We start from the raw sequence: 17914 nt of genomic DNA on the forward strand, positions 1-17914 counted from the left end.
TTTTTTTTTTTTTTTTTTTTAACATAAAGTGAAACTGCATTTCTTACATCCAGCTTATAGTGCTACTGAAATGTGCGGTCTTCATTCAAACACTGGTCCAGTTACATAAGCACATGGGGATGATTAGCTGAAAAATAAGGCATTAGTCCACAGGCTGAAATACCGAATGAAATACTCTCCGATTACAGGGACTGCAACCTCTGGAAGTCCCTTTTGTGAAAAGACAAGCCCGCTGCTTTAGTCTTCTGATACAATGCCCAACTGTGTTTTTTAAGTACAACTGAGTTTTGTCAATTGGACCAGAAACACTGCTGGTTGAAATGAATTCTGTAAAGTTTGTGGAAAAAATAACACTAGTAGCTCCATAAATGAGGAGTAAATAGCACTATTATGGTAATTTCTGGTTTTAACGCTTTCAACATAGTCAAGAAGACTATGATTTAGAAGTTGCAATAGAGATATTAAGAGAAACGTCTAGATAGTTCACTGGATGTCCTGCAGAAATGACAGCATAAATTGTGGGATTTTATACCCACTCTAGAACACACACACTGGCACACACATAGCCATTCATATTTAATGGTTTTATGAGTATGAGTGCAATGTATTTTATGAGAGGTACTTCCAAGGTTCCCTCATCCAAGCTGTTATGATTGTAAGTGACCAAAGCAAAGCTGCTTCTGCTTCCAACCCTGGCCCTCTCACCTCCTGAAATGAGCAGAATCCTAATTGTCCAGGGCAAAGAGGAAGCCCAAACACTCCCAGTTGTCCCACTGTGGGCTACAGTCACGAGAGAGCAGCATCGTTGTACTTTGCAAGACCAGAATGGCTACCAACCTGTATCTGTGACCCACTTACCGGCCCGTTTTTTACTGCTCTGTCAGACTTACTGGCAGGAAAACAAAATCTGCTCCATAGAAGTAAACAAAGGGTCTGGAAACAGTTTGAAGCCTGCCTACTAATGAAGGCCCTTGGTCTCTTCTGCCTTGAAAATCAAGGCTTCCTACAAAAAGAATAAACCGCCCTCCATGACAGACAGTGAAGTAACCAGATATTTACATTTAGACAAGATACAGTCTCCTCTGGCAACCTAGAAGAATGCACAGCTGTCAAGAATCAAATAAAGGCTTTCAAAAATCTTTCTCAAGCACCAAGGATGCCATTTGAAGAGCAAAGTAGTGAGCAATTTCCACAAACATCACAGGAATTTCGGAAACTAATTCTGTTTGAAAGATACAACCTGAGCATACCCATCAAAAAGCTTGTGGGTCAAGCCTCTTAAAAAGTATTATTATGAATTTTAACACAGCAGATTTTTCATTCCCACATATAAGCCATTTCCTTTAATGGAATGAAAGATGTAATGCACTGATTTCCCACAATAGAAAAAAAATTTTTAGCATTTGAAAAAGAGAAAAATACTTTTCCTTCACCTATATCTAGGTGTATGCTCTCTTGACAAGTTTGATAACAATGTCAAAATTAATTGTTGTCTTCTTTTAAAATCTTGTCACAAAAGAAATTTATTTTTATCACATGTATGGATTTGCTCCTTTTTATTATTTTAAATTCATGAAAGGTCTCAGTTGCTGGATGCCCCAGAATTTAGATGTTCCTGAAAATGTAGGGGACTAATGGGATAGGGTACCCAGATTCAAGATCTTGCTTGAAGCACACTGGGGGTGGGAAATGGGTGGCTAGCCATTCTGAGTGCAGCCAGGTTGCCTCAGCCTTCTAGGCCTCCTGCCTATTTCATCAGAAAACATCCAAGAAGATGCAGCAAAATTAATAAAACCAGTAGATAGAGAAACACACCCATAGGTGAGCAAGTATTTACAGAATTCCTGGCACTGAGAAGACATGCACTAGTTATATCAATAAAGGACAGAAATTCCTGCTCACTTGAAGGATATATTCTAGCTGGTATAGGATTGGAGAAAATGGAATATGTGTAATGTGCTTACATGTGTGAGCATGTACATAAGTATATGTATGTGTATGTGTGTGTAAATTGGTAGATGCTACAAATCAGGGAAAGGAATATGACACTAAGAGTGTGTGTTAATGCTGTAGGTAAGCTGGCCAGGGAAGACCTCCTGAGGAGGTGACACTCAAGTAAAACACTAGAAGAAAAAAGGACATCTAAGGGCAGAGCCAGCCAGCCAGAAAAAGAGGCAAGTTCAAAGATCCTGTGTCAGGACTGTGTCTAGCATATTCAAGAAACAGTAGCATAAGTAGGTGGAGTGAAGTAGGTGAGTCTGGAGTGATAATGGAACATTTTAAAAGAACGTTTTCTCTTTTTGGGTGATGCTGGGCATCAAACTCAGGGCTTTGTGTATGCTAGGCAAGTGCTCCACCAGTTAGCTACATCCAAGTGGTCAGGGCATGCCAGTAAGATAACACCCAATAGATCATCTCTACTTTATTTTATGAGAATTGTCAAAGAACAAGATTGACAGGATCTTACTATGATTTAATAAGATCAGGTGGCCACTGTGCTGGGAGCAGCCAAAGAAGGGTTAGAAGAGAAGTACAGACACCTAGTCAGATGCTCCTGTTGCATTCAGGCATGAAATCATGGTGGACTGATAGCAGCCTGGGAGTGGATATAAGCAAGAGAGAAAGTGAGGACACAAATTTAATTTAAGGAGGCCCTTAGCATTCAGGATATTCAAATGTGGTATCAGGAGGATCTCTACTTGCATGTCCTTGAGATGCAAACTATGTGACTAGGCACCTCTTCTGCCTTACCCTGGTCTCAGACTCATTGGACAGGGTAGGGACAGTAGGATACAGGATGTCGATGTAACAGGATTTGCTGATGGTGTGGTATGTGAATGAGAGTCATCATGGACCTGAGAAACAGATAGAAGGAAATCCCTCCTTTCTTATGAGAATAATCTGTGAAAGGGCAGGTTGGGAAGAAGAATACTAGAAATTTAGTCTGTGACATATAATATGTGAGATGTAAGTTAAACAACTATGTGAAGATGCATGAGTTCTAAGCTGGGGATTTGTCAAGGTATGCAAGAATGGCAGCGACTGGGCCCTCGCAGAGCTCACAATCCAGAATGAATGTGGCCAAATATACTACAATGTGATATACCTGCTGTGCAGCAATAATCTGAGGACGCTATAGGAGAAGTTCTTCAGAGAAATAGCCAACCTGGACCTGAGGTCTTCATAATTAGTGAGCACTTAATAAATGCTTCGGTGTTTTGTGTTTGTATTTGTGTTTGTGTTTTTATTTGGCTTAGCTTGGCTTGGCTTGGCTTGCTTTGCTTTAGTCTGGTTTGCTTTGGTTAGGTCTTTTTGAAACCAGGGCTCCCTGTGTAGCCTACACTGGCCTTGAATTAGGAGCAATCTTCCCCCCGAGCCTCTGTGCTGAGATTAAAAGCATGTGCCACTACGCCTGGCTAATAAATGCTTGTTGAATGTGCAAACCCTGCATTTATTTATTTACTTATCTATTGATTTATTTTACTGTGTTTCTTTCACATTTTATATGTCTTTTCCCTGGACCCAGGAAGTAAGCCAAGAAAACTGAGGCTGAGAAAAATACAGAAGAGACTTTATGGAGGAGAAAGAATGAACCACAACCAAGTGGGTTCCAGAGAAATGGGGTAGGAAGACTATTTAGAGACAGGAAGCATTATGTGAGAGGGCGAAGTGCAGGACTGTTGCTTGGTTATAGGAATCACTGACAAATGATGCATCCTCAAATCAGACATTTCCTTTCCAAGGAGAATTTTGTGACACCATTCTATGATCAGTGGTGGCTTTTGGAGGAAGCGCAGTTGTAGTGCACCTGGCATAACTGGAGCCTAGGGATGATCCAGGGTGGAAGCATGGCTACATCGTGCAGAGCAGAAGAGGAAGAGAGAGGTAGATCCCATAAGGTAGGTAGTAACTTCCCAGAATGCTCTTGAATTCTTAGGGAAGAATTTGGGAATCTGAAGCTGGAATTTGGCAAGAGCAGAGTATAAAAAAGTCAGGGAGAGTATTAGCAGCATGGTAGAAGCCTGAGCTACAGATGAAACAGATGCAAAATAGATAGTACTTGGGTATTTTGTCAAAGAACTTTCTTCGAATCTACCGCTTCCTTTGTCCACAAAAGTACATTGTAAAAGAAAACAAGAGGAGAAAGCAGGTCACAGACAGAGTAAAACAATTACATAACACCACAGAGAATTTATGGGAATTACAACACAAGAGCCTTGGTAACCAGTTCATGTTTTTAGACCAAGCCTTGATGTAAATGAAGATGGGAAAAAGAGAGGGAGAAAAGATGGAAGAGCAGAGGGCAAAACTTATTTGAGAAGAGGATTGTTCTGGAAGATTCCAACACAGTGACAGAAAAGTGTCCAGTTTGCCACATACTCTGGTGATAAGCTTCTGACAGCACAAAGTAAACTTCAGAATATTTTTTAAGAAACTGTATCACTTGCTTATAAGAGAATGAATTAATATGAACTTTCTCAGTAGAATTTTCTGATTTTACAGTCCTAAAAATCAGAATTTTAAGTACTAAATCCTTAAGTTCTGTAAATGAGTGTGTCAATTTTTGTGTCAGTTAGTGTGCTTTGGACTATAAGTCACAGAAAACCCAAATGGTGCTGCTTTAGAAATGAGGAAATGCATCGGCTCACATAAGTAGGTATGGGAAGGTTGAGCAGGCTGCAGTGTAGGCTTAGTTCAGTAGCTCTGATTTGTGCTCTGTCTTCCCCAGGTTGGACTGGCTCATCAGACAAGTTGAGCATAGCTTTGGGGTTTCTGAGGTCTCATGAGCAAACAGAACAAAAAAAGAGTCACTTGTAAATGTTCTCCGAAATAGTGAGGAATAACTTTACTAGAAGCTCCCAGAAAAATTTTCTTGCTTTCTCTGCATTCCAGGGCCAGTCTTGAATCAGTTATTGACCAAAAGAGTAGAACTGACCAATCCAAGTCATTCCTGGAGTTAGACTGAGGTAGTATTCACTAAGCATTCAGACTGCATGGATGAAAAATGGAAAATCAGAGATAATGAAACACCTGGTAGGAAAGAGCAAGAAGTAAAAAGACAATGACAACGGAGTCTAGTTTCATAGCATTGCACCTAGAAATTCTACCTCCAACTTCTTTTATAGCCTAAGGAATTTTAATAGCTGCTGCTTATAAATATCTAATAACTATGATAATGTTTACCACAATATGACTTCAATAATAAAAAATTACCTACAACATAAATGTCCACAAGGAGGGCGATGAATAAAGTATGATGGATATTATGTATCCATAAACATGTATTAGAGTGCTTTTTAAAAACTGAAAATATGGTCATAATATACCATTAAAGAAAGAAAAATACTTCAAAGAAATATGATTTCATTGTTTGTTAGAAAAAAATCTTGCTTGTTTAGAAAAAACTGGACAATAAATACTGAAATGCTAACCATTGTAAATTATATGTAAGCATGGGAGAAAAGTATTTTTTTCTTCTTTTTGATGTTGGCATTTTCTAAATTTTCTAGAGTAAACACATATGATGAGAAAAATAAAAGTTATTTTATTATCATGTAAGGATGTTTGGAGGTCTTATCCTTAAATTTATATATAGGTTTCTTTTTGGTCTGGTCCTTATTAACCATTGATGCCTGAGTTGTTAAAGGTCAATGTAATATAGCTCAGGTCAGCTCACCCAGTGCAAAACTGTCCTGCTGAGCTGCTGGGTAAATTGCCACACCAATCTAAGTGGGTGATGTGAAAATAAGACTCTTTGAGAGCCTCAAGTCGACTCATTCTAAAAATAAACCAGCTTGTCCATACAGAATCTAAGCAGTTCACTCTACGGAAGAGATGAGATTTCTTCAAAGCTACTCATGAATTTACATTTAATGATTACAGCTGACATTTGCTAAAACTCACAGTGTGGCACTGAGAAAGGACTTTTATTAATATCATTTAATTAGATATTATTAACTGTTTTATTGATGAACAATCAGGGGCTACAGAGGTTAAGAAACATGATGTGGATCTCACAGATGGTACAACTAAAATTTAGCTCAGGTCTGCCTACTGCAAGGCTGAGGGTCTCTCATAAGTTGTTTATATAAGCATGTTTGGATCACCTTCTTTTCATAACTCATTCATCTCAGGAAACACTATTTTTATCACAAAAACACCAACATTTCATAGATATATTTTTTAAAATATAGAGAGATATTTAATAAAATTTTACTATCTTTCATAAAAATATTGCACACGCTTAAATTTAAATACTGCTCATTAAAAGTGCACCCCAAAACATCTTCACAAAACAGATGTCCTTCCCAATGGGCTAGTACTAAGAAACACATTTGTAATATATAGGAATTGCCTTTCAACAGGGTACATTATTTCCATGTGAGCAAAACATGAAACAGTCCACTAGAAAGGATTATATTCTTGGACTAAATCACAATGTTATAAGTAGGAATTCTATTCATCTCCTCTGCTATGAACAATTAGAACAAAGGCTGTGGATAAGCTTGCATCAAAGGCCTAAGCTGGGGCATGAGGAGTGGACTGAAACACAGAAGAATAAGAAAAATACATTAAGTTAGCCTTTGACATCCCTTTTCTTTTCTGTGTGATATCAAAAATTTCTAGCAATTTGCTATTACAAGATAGGTTATCCTGTGGTAGAGTTACAGTTAAAGCATTCACAAGAGAGAAAGGGAAGAAAACAATTCAAATACCCTTCAGACATGTTCATTATCTATTGCAATACTTCACTATAGATTGGTTCTGACAAAGTGAAATGCCTATGCATTAATTTTTTTTCTCTGAGAAAAAGCCAATTTACCCACACATATAAAAATCCATATAAAGAACAATATATTCTAATCATTGGGTACTGCCCTCACATAGAAATATAATTTCCCATATATCATACCGTATCATTGGGTTATAATATATTCAGAACAACCATTACCTGATTATTCCCCCCTGTACAGTCCCATTAATTTTTCTCTTTGTACAAAAATTATTAGTTCAAAGAATGATTAAATTAACATTTAACTTTAGCACCTCACCTCTATGAGTTATTCCCGGTCTGACCTACTAAAAATTTTATTTCCAAATAAGAAATAAGGAGAAGGATTTTCTGTCCTTTTTTAATGCTTATTCATGCTGTACTGACACTTTCATCTAGTGTAAATCAAGTTAAACCTACATGATATTTCACAGGGGTTCTCATCTCACATGGAGCTCTTTCACTGCTGATTTATTCTGCCATATCATGCACAGAAACTTTGTTCTTTAATCAACGTAACGTGAGTAGCAGAGTCACAACTGATTATAGAACAAAAACTTCCTCCCTGGATGAATGAACAAGTCAGTATCTCCTACAACAGAAAAAAACACAAGAGATAGTGTCTCCTTTGTAACCTTGGATGATGTGCTACCCAAGAGCCAAGTAACCCCTTGTGTGATAATACCCTGTTTATTTATATATTTACACATTTAACTGCACCTATTACACTAAAATCTCTTTGAGAACAATGACCATGATTACATCATCCTTGAGTTTTTACATAGCCTTGGAGATCCTGGACACTGTTTGAACACTCCAGGACAGTACTGGCTTGATTGGGATGCCCACAAGAAGACAAAAATTTACTTGCTACTCATCATTAAAGTAAATAAAGATGTCCAAAAATGCCACAGTAAAATTTAGACTCTTACAAGGAATTTCTGCAACACCTTCATATAACCTTACCTCCACGGAAAACTTACTTTACCTGCTCTCTCCTTCCCTAGATCATGTACAGACCCAAAAGTTATCCTTTCCTTTACATGGGAAGATTTTCTTACTTTAGTGTTATGATGCTAAAGGAATCTCAGACATCACCCAGGTTCAATAGCCCAGAGGTTTCCAGGAAATCCAACTCTTCCTTCCACTCCTTCTCCCCCTGCAGTGTGGCCTTGTTATGTCACACTCGGTTACATAAACTGAAAGAGAACAGAGATGGGCCTAAGAACCCTACTCCACATGTCTCAGGCAGCCATCTGCAAATCCACAGAATACTACGCAGGCAGAGCGCAACAACAAAACTATTCCACCACTCAAAATGCTGCTGTCTGTCATTCTCCAGTGCCCCGTGAGGTCTCCAGAAGTCCTCAGTAGTACTGATCTCCACTCAGCATCTCCTCCCAGACCACCATCAGTGTGTCTTTTCTGATGATGCCTGGAGCTCTCAGATATCCAAACTCCTAGGTTACTAGTTCTTCTTTCTGAGAAACTCCTAACTCAGAATCACGGAAGATAAAGGAATTTTGGAAGCTCTCTTTCTCTCTTTTCTTTTTCTTTCTTTCTTCTTGTTTCTTTCACATTTAACACATCATTTCATTTTTCTAGCATCCTTAATAATCTAACTATTCCACCTTATAAGCCAACATTTAAATGGAAAAAGGTTATCTTTTTAAAGTCATTTATACCCATACTCCATCAGAGCCAAACCTAACTTATAAATAGACAAAGGGACTAGGAGTGGCTGCAGAGAGACTTTGCCTATGTTCACTCGCTCCTCCACCAACTGATACCCAAAGGAGAAGCTCCCCAATCCTGATGTTTACAGAATGACATCCATCACACAGGTAATTACTCATCCATCTTAATGCTTCCTTTTAACTTTGCCCTTAAGACGCCTGTGATCTCCCAAGTCAAGGGCCTCAGTAAAATCAATAAAATCCCGTCCTATCAGGCCACCCGCCAGATCATTTTCCACCTTTTAACAAGGCAGTGGTTATTAAATGCCTTGTTTGAAAGCCCAAGTGGGGTCATCAGACTTTCATGATGAGAATAATCCATCAGTGCACATGGGCTATCTTTTCAGTGTCTTTGATATGAGTGATAAAGTAGGTAATGGCCTACGGTTTTTCAATATCGGAGCATGTTCTCCTTTTCACATAGAGGCTGCAGCACAGCAAAGGGGATTTCATGACTGGAGGAAGCTTGTTAAGAGACAAGAATTTCATTGCGTTATTTTGGTCGATGCATAAGCTAAGCTGTTGGCTCCAACTTTGAAAGCCTGGCTTCAAGCTGTCAGTGCCTTCTTTAGCTCTTAAAACAGCTAATCAATGGCCAGTTTTGAAACCTGTACATTTATAGAATGATACATCTTATCATAGTGATTTATGCCATACATTTTCATTAGTTAGGTTCTTGCCCTGAATTTATAGGAGGAGTTAGAGACCTAAGATCACACAAAATTAAGGAACATGTGTTATTAATCTCTTCTTCAATGCCAAGCAACAATAAAAATATACATATGAATATGCTTTTTGTACATATCTGTAAATATAAATCTATTTTTCAGTGCCTTTCTAGCATCATAATTGGGAAAGACTTGTGTTTTGACACTGGCATCTACCTGAATGATAAAAACAACCTATCACTTGACAAATGGAAGCATTTTCTTTCTTCTTTTCATGTTCTATTTGATTTGCTCAGGAAATATTATTGGCTTATGCGTTTTTCACTTAAGACACGATCTTTTTATTGTTTCCATTAATGATAAAATTAAAAGGACGCTATTTGAAAATCCTCACTGCATTGTTCCAAATTTACAGAATTAATCAGCAAAATCAAATTTTAATCTATGACAGCTTCCAGTAAGAGATGCTGATCTGGCACTTGGCCAGCTGAAGACCTCCACTAGGCCAGTGCTCATCCACTACATCAGGTCAGTGGTAACTGGCATGGTGGTAGGAATCCTGAGGAGTAGCACAGTTCCTGAAGTGTCTTCAAATTTATTAAAGGAAGATTAAGTAGACTTCTATAGTTTCAGTGTTAAATACATTTTTGTATTCTAATACTTTAAACGTAGGTAAACCTCAAGTAGTGATTAACACAATTTGCCAGATTATTTAATTATTAGCTTTTCAAGTTATAAGGGCATAAGGGGAGCAAGCCATTCCAGTCATCCTGTCACTTTGGAAATAAGTACTGGCACCGAAGGCAAAAGGGAGGAGGCCACAGAGTCAGTGAAGATATGAACACACTTACCATTTATTGCTTCTTCGTGTTCTGCTTCATTTTTATTGGAATTTTTGTAGCAAAAAGTGAATTAAGAGGAGAAATAAAATAGGTCAGCTTCAGCCAGCTTATGCTTCCTTTTTTATAACACTGTATGAGTAATAATAAAAGGGAAATAGTGGTTATGAAGACAACATGAATAATCACAAACCTTTGATTTATGAACTTAGAGTTACTTAACAAAACACTCTCGGGATGTTATTCCATTTATCTTGCAAAGCCACCTCTGGGGTGGGTGACACCTGTGCTGGAGAGCATAGGCAGACACCACCGTGCCCCACCCCTGCCCTCTCACATATGTGCTGTCTGACTTGGATGAGTTATTTCATTCTATTTGCTTCTGCTTTTACTTAAATCATAAGGCTGATGCAAAGATAAATGAGCTCATGGCTAGAACAACTGCACAGTGACTGCAAGCATTTCCTCATCTAAAATACACACTCTAAAAGCTGCCCACGTGGTCATCTCTTTCATAAATGAGAGAACTGAGGCACAGAATGTCAAGTAAGTCAGCTAAGACTCTTGCATGATCAGCAGGAGCTTGGGTCACCACTTTAAACTCTTGGCTTGGTGCTGATACAGTTACTTTTCCTGCTCCAGTGCCAGCTTTGTTCCGGCCTTTTCCACTCACTCTCTTCCCTTCTCCCATGAGCCTTTCTATCCATACATCCCTCTGCCTGTCAGGATACACTTCCCTTCTTCCTCTGCCTCCTTTAGTTCTACATATTCCCCAGACCTCAATTCAGGAGTCACTTCCTAGGAAGGAGATTTCCCGAAACTTCCTTGTAAAACAAATTCTTCCTTATGATCTCCCATTACACAAGTCCTTCTACAGTAGGCAGCAATCCTATGTGAAGATGTATGACTTTTTTTTTTTGGCAGTAGGGGAACTGCACCCAGAGTTTTCACACAAAATTATTTCCCCAACCCATTTTTATAACAGGGTCTTGCTAAGTCACTTAGTTGCCCTGGGCTGAGCTCAAAGTTGAGACACTCTTACCTCAGACTACCAGAGTGCTGGGATTCCAGGTGTGCAGCACAGTGCTTGGCTGAGTTAGGAACCTTTGTTGGATTGTAAATGTGACTGTGGATGGTCTACTCCCACAATGGCACATTCCCAAGACAGACCCTGTGCCATCGTCTACTTATTGTGCCCTCAGCCCTAGCATTCTTCTTGGAGATAGGAATGATGGTATTTTTTTAAAAAATTGTGAAGGAGTGAATATACTAAGTGCATAATACATTTTGGCTGTTATTTCTATGCACTTCAGTTACACATGAAGAAATTAAGGCTCAGCAAGACTTAGTAAGCAATCTAAAGTTACCCCAGCTGGTATATTCTAAGTTAGGCTCAATTGAAGTCTTCGAACTCTGCAAGACTCTTACTATCATTTTGAATTATTTTTATTGAATATGAAATGCAAATCTTCCCACTGCAAAGATGTCTACAGCCTAATCTCCAGAACTTGTGAAAGTATTGCCTTACAGGCTTTGCAGAGTGATCAAGTTAAAGATATTGAAATGGGGACATTATACTGAATTGTCAAGGGAGAACCTACATAATCACAAGGGTCCTCATAAGACGTAAGTAGCAGTATCAGCACCAGAAAACCAGCTGGGGTGACAGCAGGGATCAGAATGATGTCACTGGTAGGAGGGGACCAGGAGCCAAGCAATGTAGGAAACCTCTAGAAAATAGAAAAGTTGGGAAATAGATGTTTTCTTAGAGTCTCTGGAAGGAATACAGTCCTGCTGACACATTGCCAAATGAGATCTATCTTCAAACTGAAGACCTCTAAAACTTTAAGATAATGAATTTGTGTTGCACTCTGTTTGTGATCAATTGTTAACAGCAACAGTAGAAAATTCATACAGATGTTAATGAGTTCAGGTCCATTGGTAAGGCTGCCTGCATGATGATGGGATGAACACCATGGGCTTTATGCTAGGGTGCAAGCTTAGCACGTGGATGTAAAGAACCAGCAATAATAAAAGACCAGTTATTGAACTATGTCTATGCAGTTAATTGCATAGACCGTATATTTCAACCAAAAAACAACCCAAATAATTTATTCTTTATGTTACTATGCTGAAATTTTTAAATTAAGAAATTCATTGATTAATTTTGTCCTTTTCCTGAAATAATTCAGTGTGTTGGGAAAAAATCTCGGTGCATCAGCAGATGTTGACTGGAGGCCCCCTCACTATGTTTTAACCATTCAACATCAGGTCAGGTACTTGTCCTCTCTTTCACATTCTAATAGAAAAGCAATTGAAATGCACATCCTGATGCCCTCTCTCAAATGTACAGGCTATGATTTTATAATATTATTACTTAGCTTGAGAGACTCCATCTTTTAGAATGCATGTTGTATTCTAATCTATTCCTCAAACACAATCTTCTCCAAGGTTCCTACTGCATTCTGCCCCACAGTGAAATCTCAAATTCATACTAGAGGCATGCACACCGTTTGTATAGCTCATGAAGATTTCAGAAGAGTTGAGCATTCAAGCTTCCTAAGTCACTGCGTCTGAATCCAGAATTGTCAGTGAGTAGGATGTCTGAACACAGATCCACTCTGAGTCTACCTTCAAAGTCCGATAAAGTATTGTACCCGTTAAGAACCTCCTCATTAATTAATTCTTGGCCCTCACTTCCCAGGGAATTAAAAATAACTAACAAAATTAGAATCTTAAAGCAGGTATTTAAAGCCCACAACTTTGTCAATATTTTCCCTATGTCTTAGGTTGCTTCTAATATTTATCATTTTAAATACTCAGACAAGAATACATGCTGTAAGAGAAAGTGACAGGAGGAAGGAGTGAAGGAAAGGATTTGCAAATAAATCCTTGGCCTTTCCTCCACTAGAGACCTGTAAGAATAAAAATAAAAAGATTTAGAACAGTCAGAATTATAGATGCTACTGGCGTCACCACATGCCTGCTGACAGACAGATAATTTTGCTAATATACTCAGTGGAACTTGAAAAATTGAAAAATCTATTCCCTGTATATTGTAATGGCTTAAGCAATGAAAAATTTATATTAGTATTGATAATGACTTGGAACAAGAGAGATGCAGAGACTGGAAACACATTGCATTTTTAAAACTCAGGCATTGTTTCTGGCAAGCACATTTCCTGTCTTAACCAGTGCTTATCGTTATCAAGTTATACTTTGGGTGAAAAGTTACATACAAAGAAGGATATTAATAAAGTAGAGGAAACCAAATAAGACAGATGTCTTCCCAAAGAGACATTTATCATTATGCTGTTATTTCTATACATCAACCAGCCATCATTATTAATGCATAAGTATGTTTATATCTCTTTATATATTACAGAATTGACTCATGGTTGCCTTTGAAATGGAGTATTAGGGATCTATTTCATAGCTGTTCTAAAGACTAAAAACTATTGTAGAGTTTCTCCCAAGGAGATCAGCAGGAAAAAACTTCTGATCAGTTGAGAAGCACCACTCTACCAAACCTATTCTCATGTTGTCTCACTGGGGATAGACAAAGCAGCCTCAATTTGAGGTTTCCTACACAATTACTGCATTGTTGGCTTCAGGAAGGTAGACCAATAGTTTCTGAAGAAGGAAAAATACATGGAAAAAGAGTAAAAATGGTAGGCTGCAGTCTAGGGGTTATAAAAAAAGAGGTAGTTTGGTGGTGTAGCCAGACTGCAAGAAAACCTTCAATTCTCCATATGTCCTGGTTGCCGCACACTGAGTCACAGTGGGCGGTGTGTCGAACACAGTGTGGTAACAGGAGTAGTATGTGACGTCCAAGTCCACTTCATGAATGGTGTTGCTGCTTCCACCTTGATCTTTAAGATCACCCAGTATTGGGGGAGGCAGCCACAATGCTAAAAGGACATTCAACAGTCTTATGGAGGCATCTACCTGGGGAGCAGAGGAAGTCCCCAGCCAGGAGCCACATCTGATTCACCTGCCGCACAACTGAGCCATTATAGAGGTGAACCCTCCAGCATCAGTCAAGTCTGCAGATGATGCAGCCTCAGCCCACATCTGACTGCAACTCCACTGAAGACCCTAAGTTAGGGCTGCCTAGTCGAGGTCCTCTTGAATTCCTAACCCACAGACACAGTGCAAGAAAATAAGGCAGTGTTGTGTTATGAAGCAGTTAGGATTAGGGATGATTTGTTACACAGCAATGAAAACTAATACTTTCAAATGGCAGGCATGGTTTTAAGCATGACCTACGGGGTAGTCTCATATAGTGGTGGGGAAAAGAGTTGTTGGAGTTAGATAGATCTGGGTTTGAATGCTAGCTAGGTGATTCCCCAAGTTATTTCTCTGTTCTAGATTTCAGTTTCCTCACAGGAAGAACATAGACAATAATGGTGCTCGTCTGATATTGTGCCGAGTCTCACATCACTGAATTTCATGATCCTCTAGAAGCTATACACAAATTCAGATTATGAAACACAGAATGTATACAGGCCTGCTCATGTGTGTGTGTTTTTTTTTATTTTAAAAATAAAAGGAGGAAAACATTAACAGACAGACAACCTTTTACAAAATTGTGTGTGTGTCCATATATTTATTTTACCCATATCCAGAAGACAAAAGAGGCACGGTGTACTAAATACTGACTCTATACTGGCTACTAGGCTAAATGGAGAATTATGTATTTTAGACTGCCTTTCACTGAAATGCCTTACATGTATCAATTGGGAGCCATCCACTTAAAAGCTCCCTGTTTTTAGAAGAATTGCTCTAGGATTAACGTTGTATGATAAAATTTGAGTTGTAATAAAGTTCTACTGCAGCAAATTAATCTGTGTGCAAAAGCTGGAAGGTATTTCACCAACCAAAACCAAAGAGAAAGGTTTATGGTAAACTAGTAGTGGGCTGGCTCTTTTCTCAGCTAGGGACTACAAGACGTGATCAATCCATGGATGTTTACTACCTGAAAAGCCCAGGCCTAAATGGGGAGTTTTGCCCCTTAGGAAGCAATACTGCAAGCGTGTGTCTACCTCTTGATGCAGCTCCTGGCCTTGCCCCAGCATGCCCTGGTCTTCTACCAATTGAAGCCATGTTTTAACTTGAAAACAGAAAACAGAACAAGAAAAATAGGTTCATTAATCCAGCCTTTTGTTGCAAAGATCTACAAATTCACCAAATCACAAATATTTCTTAAAGAAAGAAAAAGAAAAGGGGAGGGGGAGAAGAAGGAAGGGAAAGAAAGAGGAAGGGAAGGGAACAGAAGGGAGGGATGGAGAGAGGGAGAGAGAGAGAGAGAAGTACCTTGATTTGAAGCATTTCATTTCGTTGTTGACTTTTCCTTTTCTGCTCTCCCACAGTTTCTGGCAATCATGAGAACCTTAGCTATTATCGTTCCACAGCCTCTCTCTCCATTTTTTGCCAATTCCAATTTGTTCTGAGTCCTGCAATAAATGAAATAAATAATAAATGAAAAGGCCACAGGCAACAGCACCATCACCCTGCAGACCCAGGGGAGAACCCAAAGGTTGTAGGGCGTTCTCTGCAGAGAAGATGGAAAACAGTGTCTCAGAGGCCCAATTATTTACTGTAGCTGCTGAAATGAGATGATTTATGGCAGTGACAAGGCTGTCCTGGAAATAGGAGCCAACTGGTATAAATTTAGATCTATTATTAAAAAAAACCCTTGAACCCAAAAGAGTCCGATTTAAGAAGAAATTAAATGACTCTGACTTGTTCACATACACACCACCCTTTACATGTAAAACTGTTATATGTAAAAATAAGTATTTGTAATTTAATGAATACTAACATTCTGACATATTTAATTAATGAACTTTCAAAAAGCTAAGAATATAAATATTTTGTATCTCAAACTCATACATTCACACAGGATAATTTGAATTAAGCCATAGGTGGAACAGAACGAACTTTTAACAGAGGGGCAGCTTTAATTTTCTGGTACATCGTATGAAAAACCTCTGTATTTAATTGGCCGTGACATGCAAGGGTTAAGCTCACAAGATTAAGATCAAGATTTGGTTACTTCAAAACAACACCCTACAAGGTCACATGCTGAAATGAGAAATTCAAAATGTCAAATAGCAACGCTGGTTCCATTGGATGAGCATCAAAAGGAAATTCATTAAAGCCCTGGGAGAGACCAAAGCACAGAATTCCCAGGCCTTAGTTATCAGGAAGAAAGAGCCAGTCATCGGATCCAACTTAGAGGATCAGGTTGCTGTATGATCCCGATAGCTGACAGCAAGGTTTTGATGTTGGATGAGAGCAGTTAAAGAAGAGTGAGATTGAGCCTGAAAACATGTATTATCATCCATAAATATACAGATTCTGTATGTATCATGCACATTACAAAACACACACACAAATAAAATCTTAGGAAGTAACAATAACTAAATACAATCAATTCTTCCTCAAGCTTCCTTCTGATAGATTATCACTGGTTGCAACATGTCATCAAGAATTAGAGATGAGGAAAAGGATTACGGACAGGACTGGAGGCGGGGTTGGAGCGAGAAGTGAGAGACATCAGGGACTGTAGGCTTTTTAGGGTTTCCTGCTCAGCACCTAACGTCCAGAAATCAGTGAGTGGGTGTTAAAGAGATCAACATACTGGCCCTCACCCCACTCCCGGTAATGTTTTACTCCTCTGCCTGTGCTTGCCATGAACTGTACCCCTGAGGGGTATCCCCCTGACTTTCCCTCACTCCACCACTTCTTGGGCTCCACTCTCCCGCTGTGTTCAGGCAGTAGGGGAGCCAAACGCTAATGTGGCCTTGACAAAGAAAGGAACATGAATGAATCTTTATTGTCATGGTGGCAAGAACAGGACTGACACCGGGGTTTTCTCCCAGATCATCTGCCTACCTGTGGAGCAGTAGTTCTTAGACTTGAATCACTTGCAAAGAATAACTGCTTAAAATGCAGACATGGAGCTCTACTCCAAGCCCTGGAAATTCTACTTTAGTTTATTTCCCGTGCGCCTGAAATGCTGCATTTTATAAGGATCCAGGCAATTCTGAGGCATTGACTGACAGCAGCCATAGGAAAAGGCTGGACTTCCAGGTCCTGATTTCTTAGGAGTCCTTGGCCCTGTCTCTGTCCTCCCACACCATTCTTCTGAAAAAGTCAGATCAGAGGGTGCTGGCTATAAGGGGTGAGTTTCTGACCCATTTTAAAGGGAGGCCAGAGAAGCCAGAGGAACAATTAGGCCTGCCTGACATTTGCCACATTAGAATCCCCATACGTACACCCTCTAGAAGCCCCACAGTAATCTCTTCAGTGACCAACTTGTGGGTGCAGAGCTCAGCACCCACACCTCAGCACCAGCCCCTGACAACAGCACATTTCTGCAGTGTTATGTGGCATTCAGGAAGCACCTTGCATAGGACACAAGAGATAGCCACAGGGTGCTGTGAAAAGTGCAAGTAAGGAAAGATATGAGGGCTGTGTGGGACTGAGGGAGCATTCAAGACTTTGGTTGTGTGGTAGGGGGCAGCATGGGGGTGTTATCAGTGGAATCCAAAATCTACATGGAGCCAGACAATGAAGGCCACTGAAATGCTATTATGGACTTGGATATAATTCATTAAGCAATAGGAACCCCCGAAGGTGTTTCAAACAGGGTAAACAGGGAGAGTAAGTTGAACTTCAGGAAACTAATCTCACAGCAACATGAGCAATGTACTGGAGGCAAGAAAACCACCTTCAATAATTATAGGCTCAATAATTCACTAATTTTGACATTTATTAAAGAAATAATTGAGGAGTTTTAAAGGCCTTAGCCACCAAGTAACCCAGTGATGGACATAAAATGGAAAGTCCAATATATATTGCTGCCCATTTAAAGATATATAGCTGGGTGTG

General features: G+C 39.2%; 1 long non-coding RNA gene across 1 annotated transcript; it reads right to left on the reverse strand.

Moving 5' to 3' along the window:
• Window positions 1–7681: 7681 nt before the first annotated feature.
• On the reverse strand, window positions 7682–15467 carry LOC106148176. Its single transcript, XR_001233389.1, has 3 exons — window positions 15332–15467; window positions 10028–10147; window positions 7682–7971 (listed from the first exon to the last, which is right to left on the reverse strand). It is a non-coding gene; the product is annotated as an uncharacterized LOC106148176 (long non-coding RNA).
• Between the last annotated feature and the right edge of the window lie 2447 nt (window positions 15468–17914).

Source organism: Chinchilla lanigera, unplaced genomic scaffold (assembly GCF_000276665.1).
Source record: "Chinchilla lanigera isolate Chin_1 unplaced genomic scaffold, ChiLan1.0 scaffold00016, whole genome shotgun sequence".
Taxonomy (NCBI): Eukaryota; Metazoa; Chordata; class Mammalia; order Rodentia; family Chinchillidae; genus Chinchilla; species Chinchilla lanigera.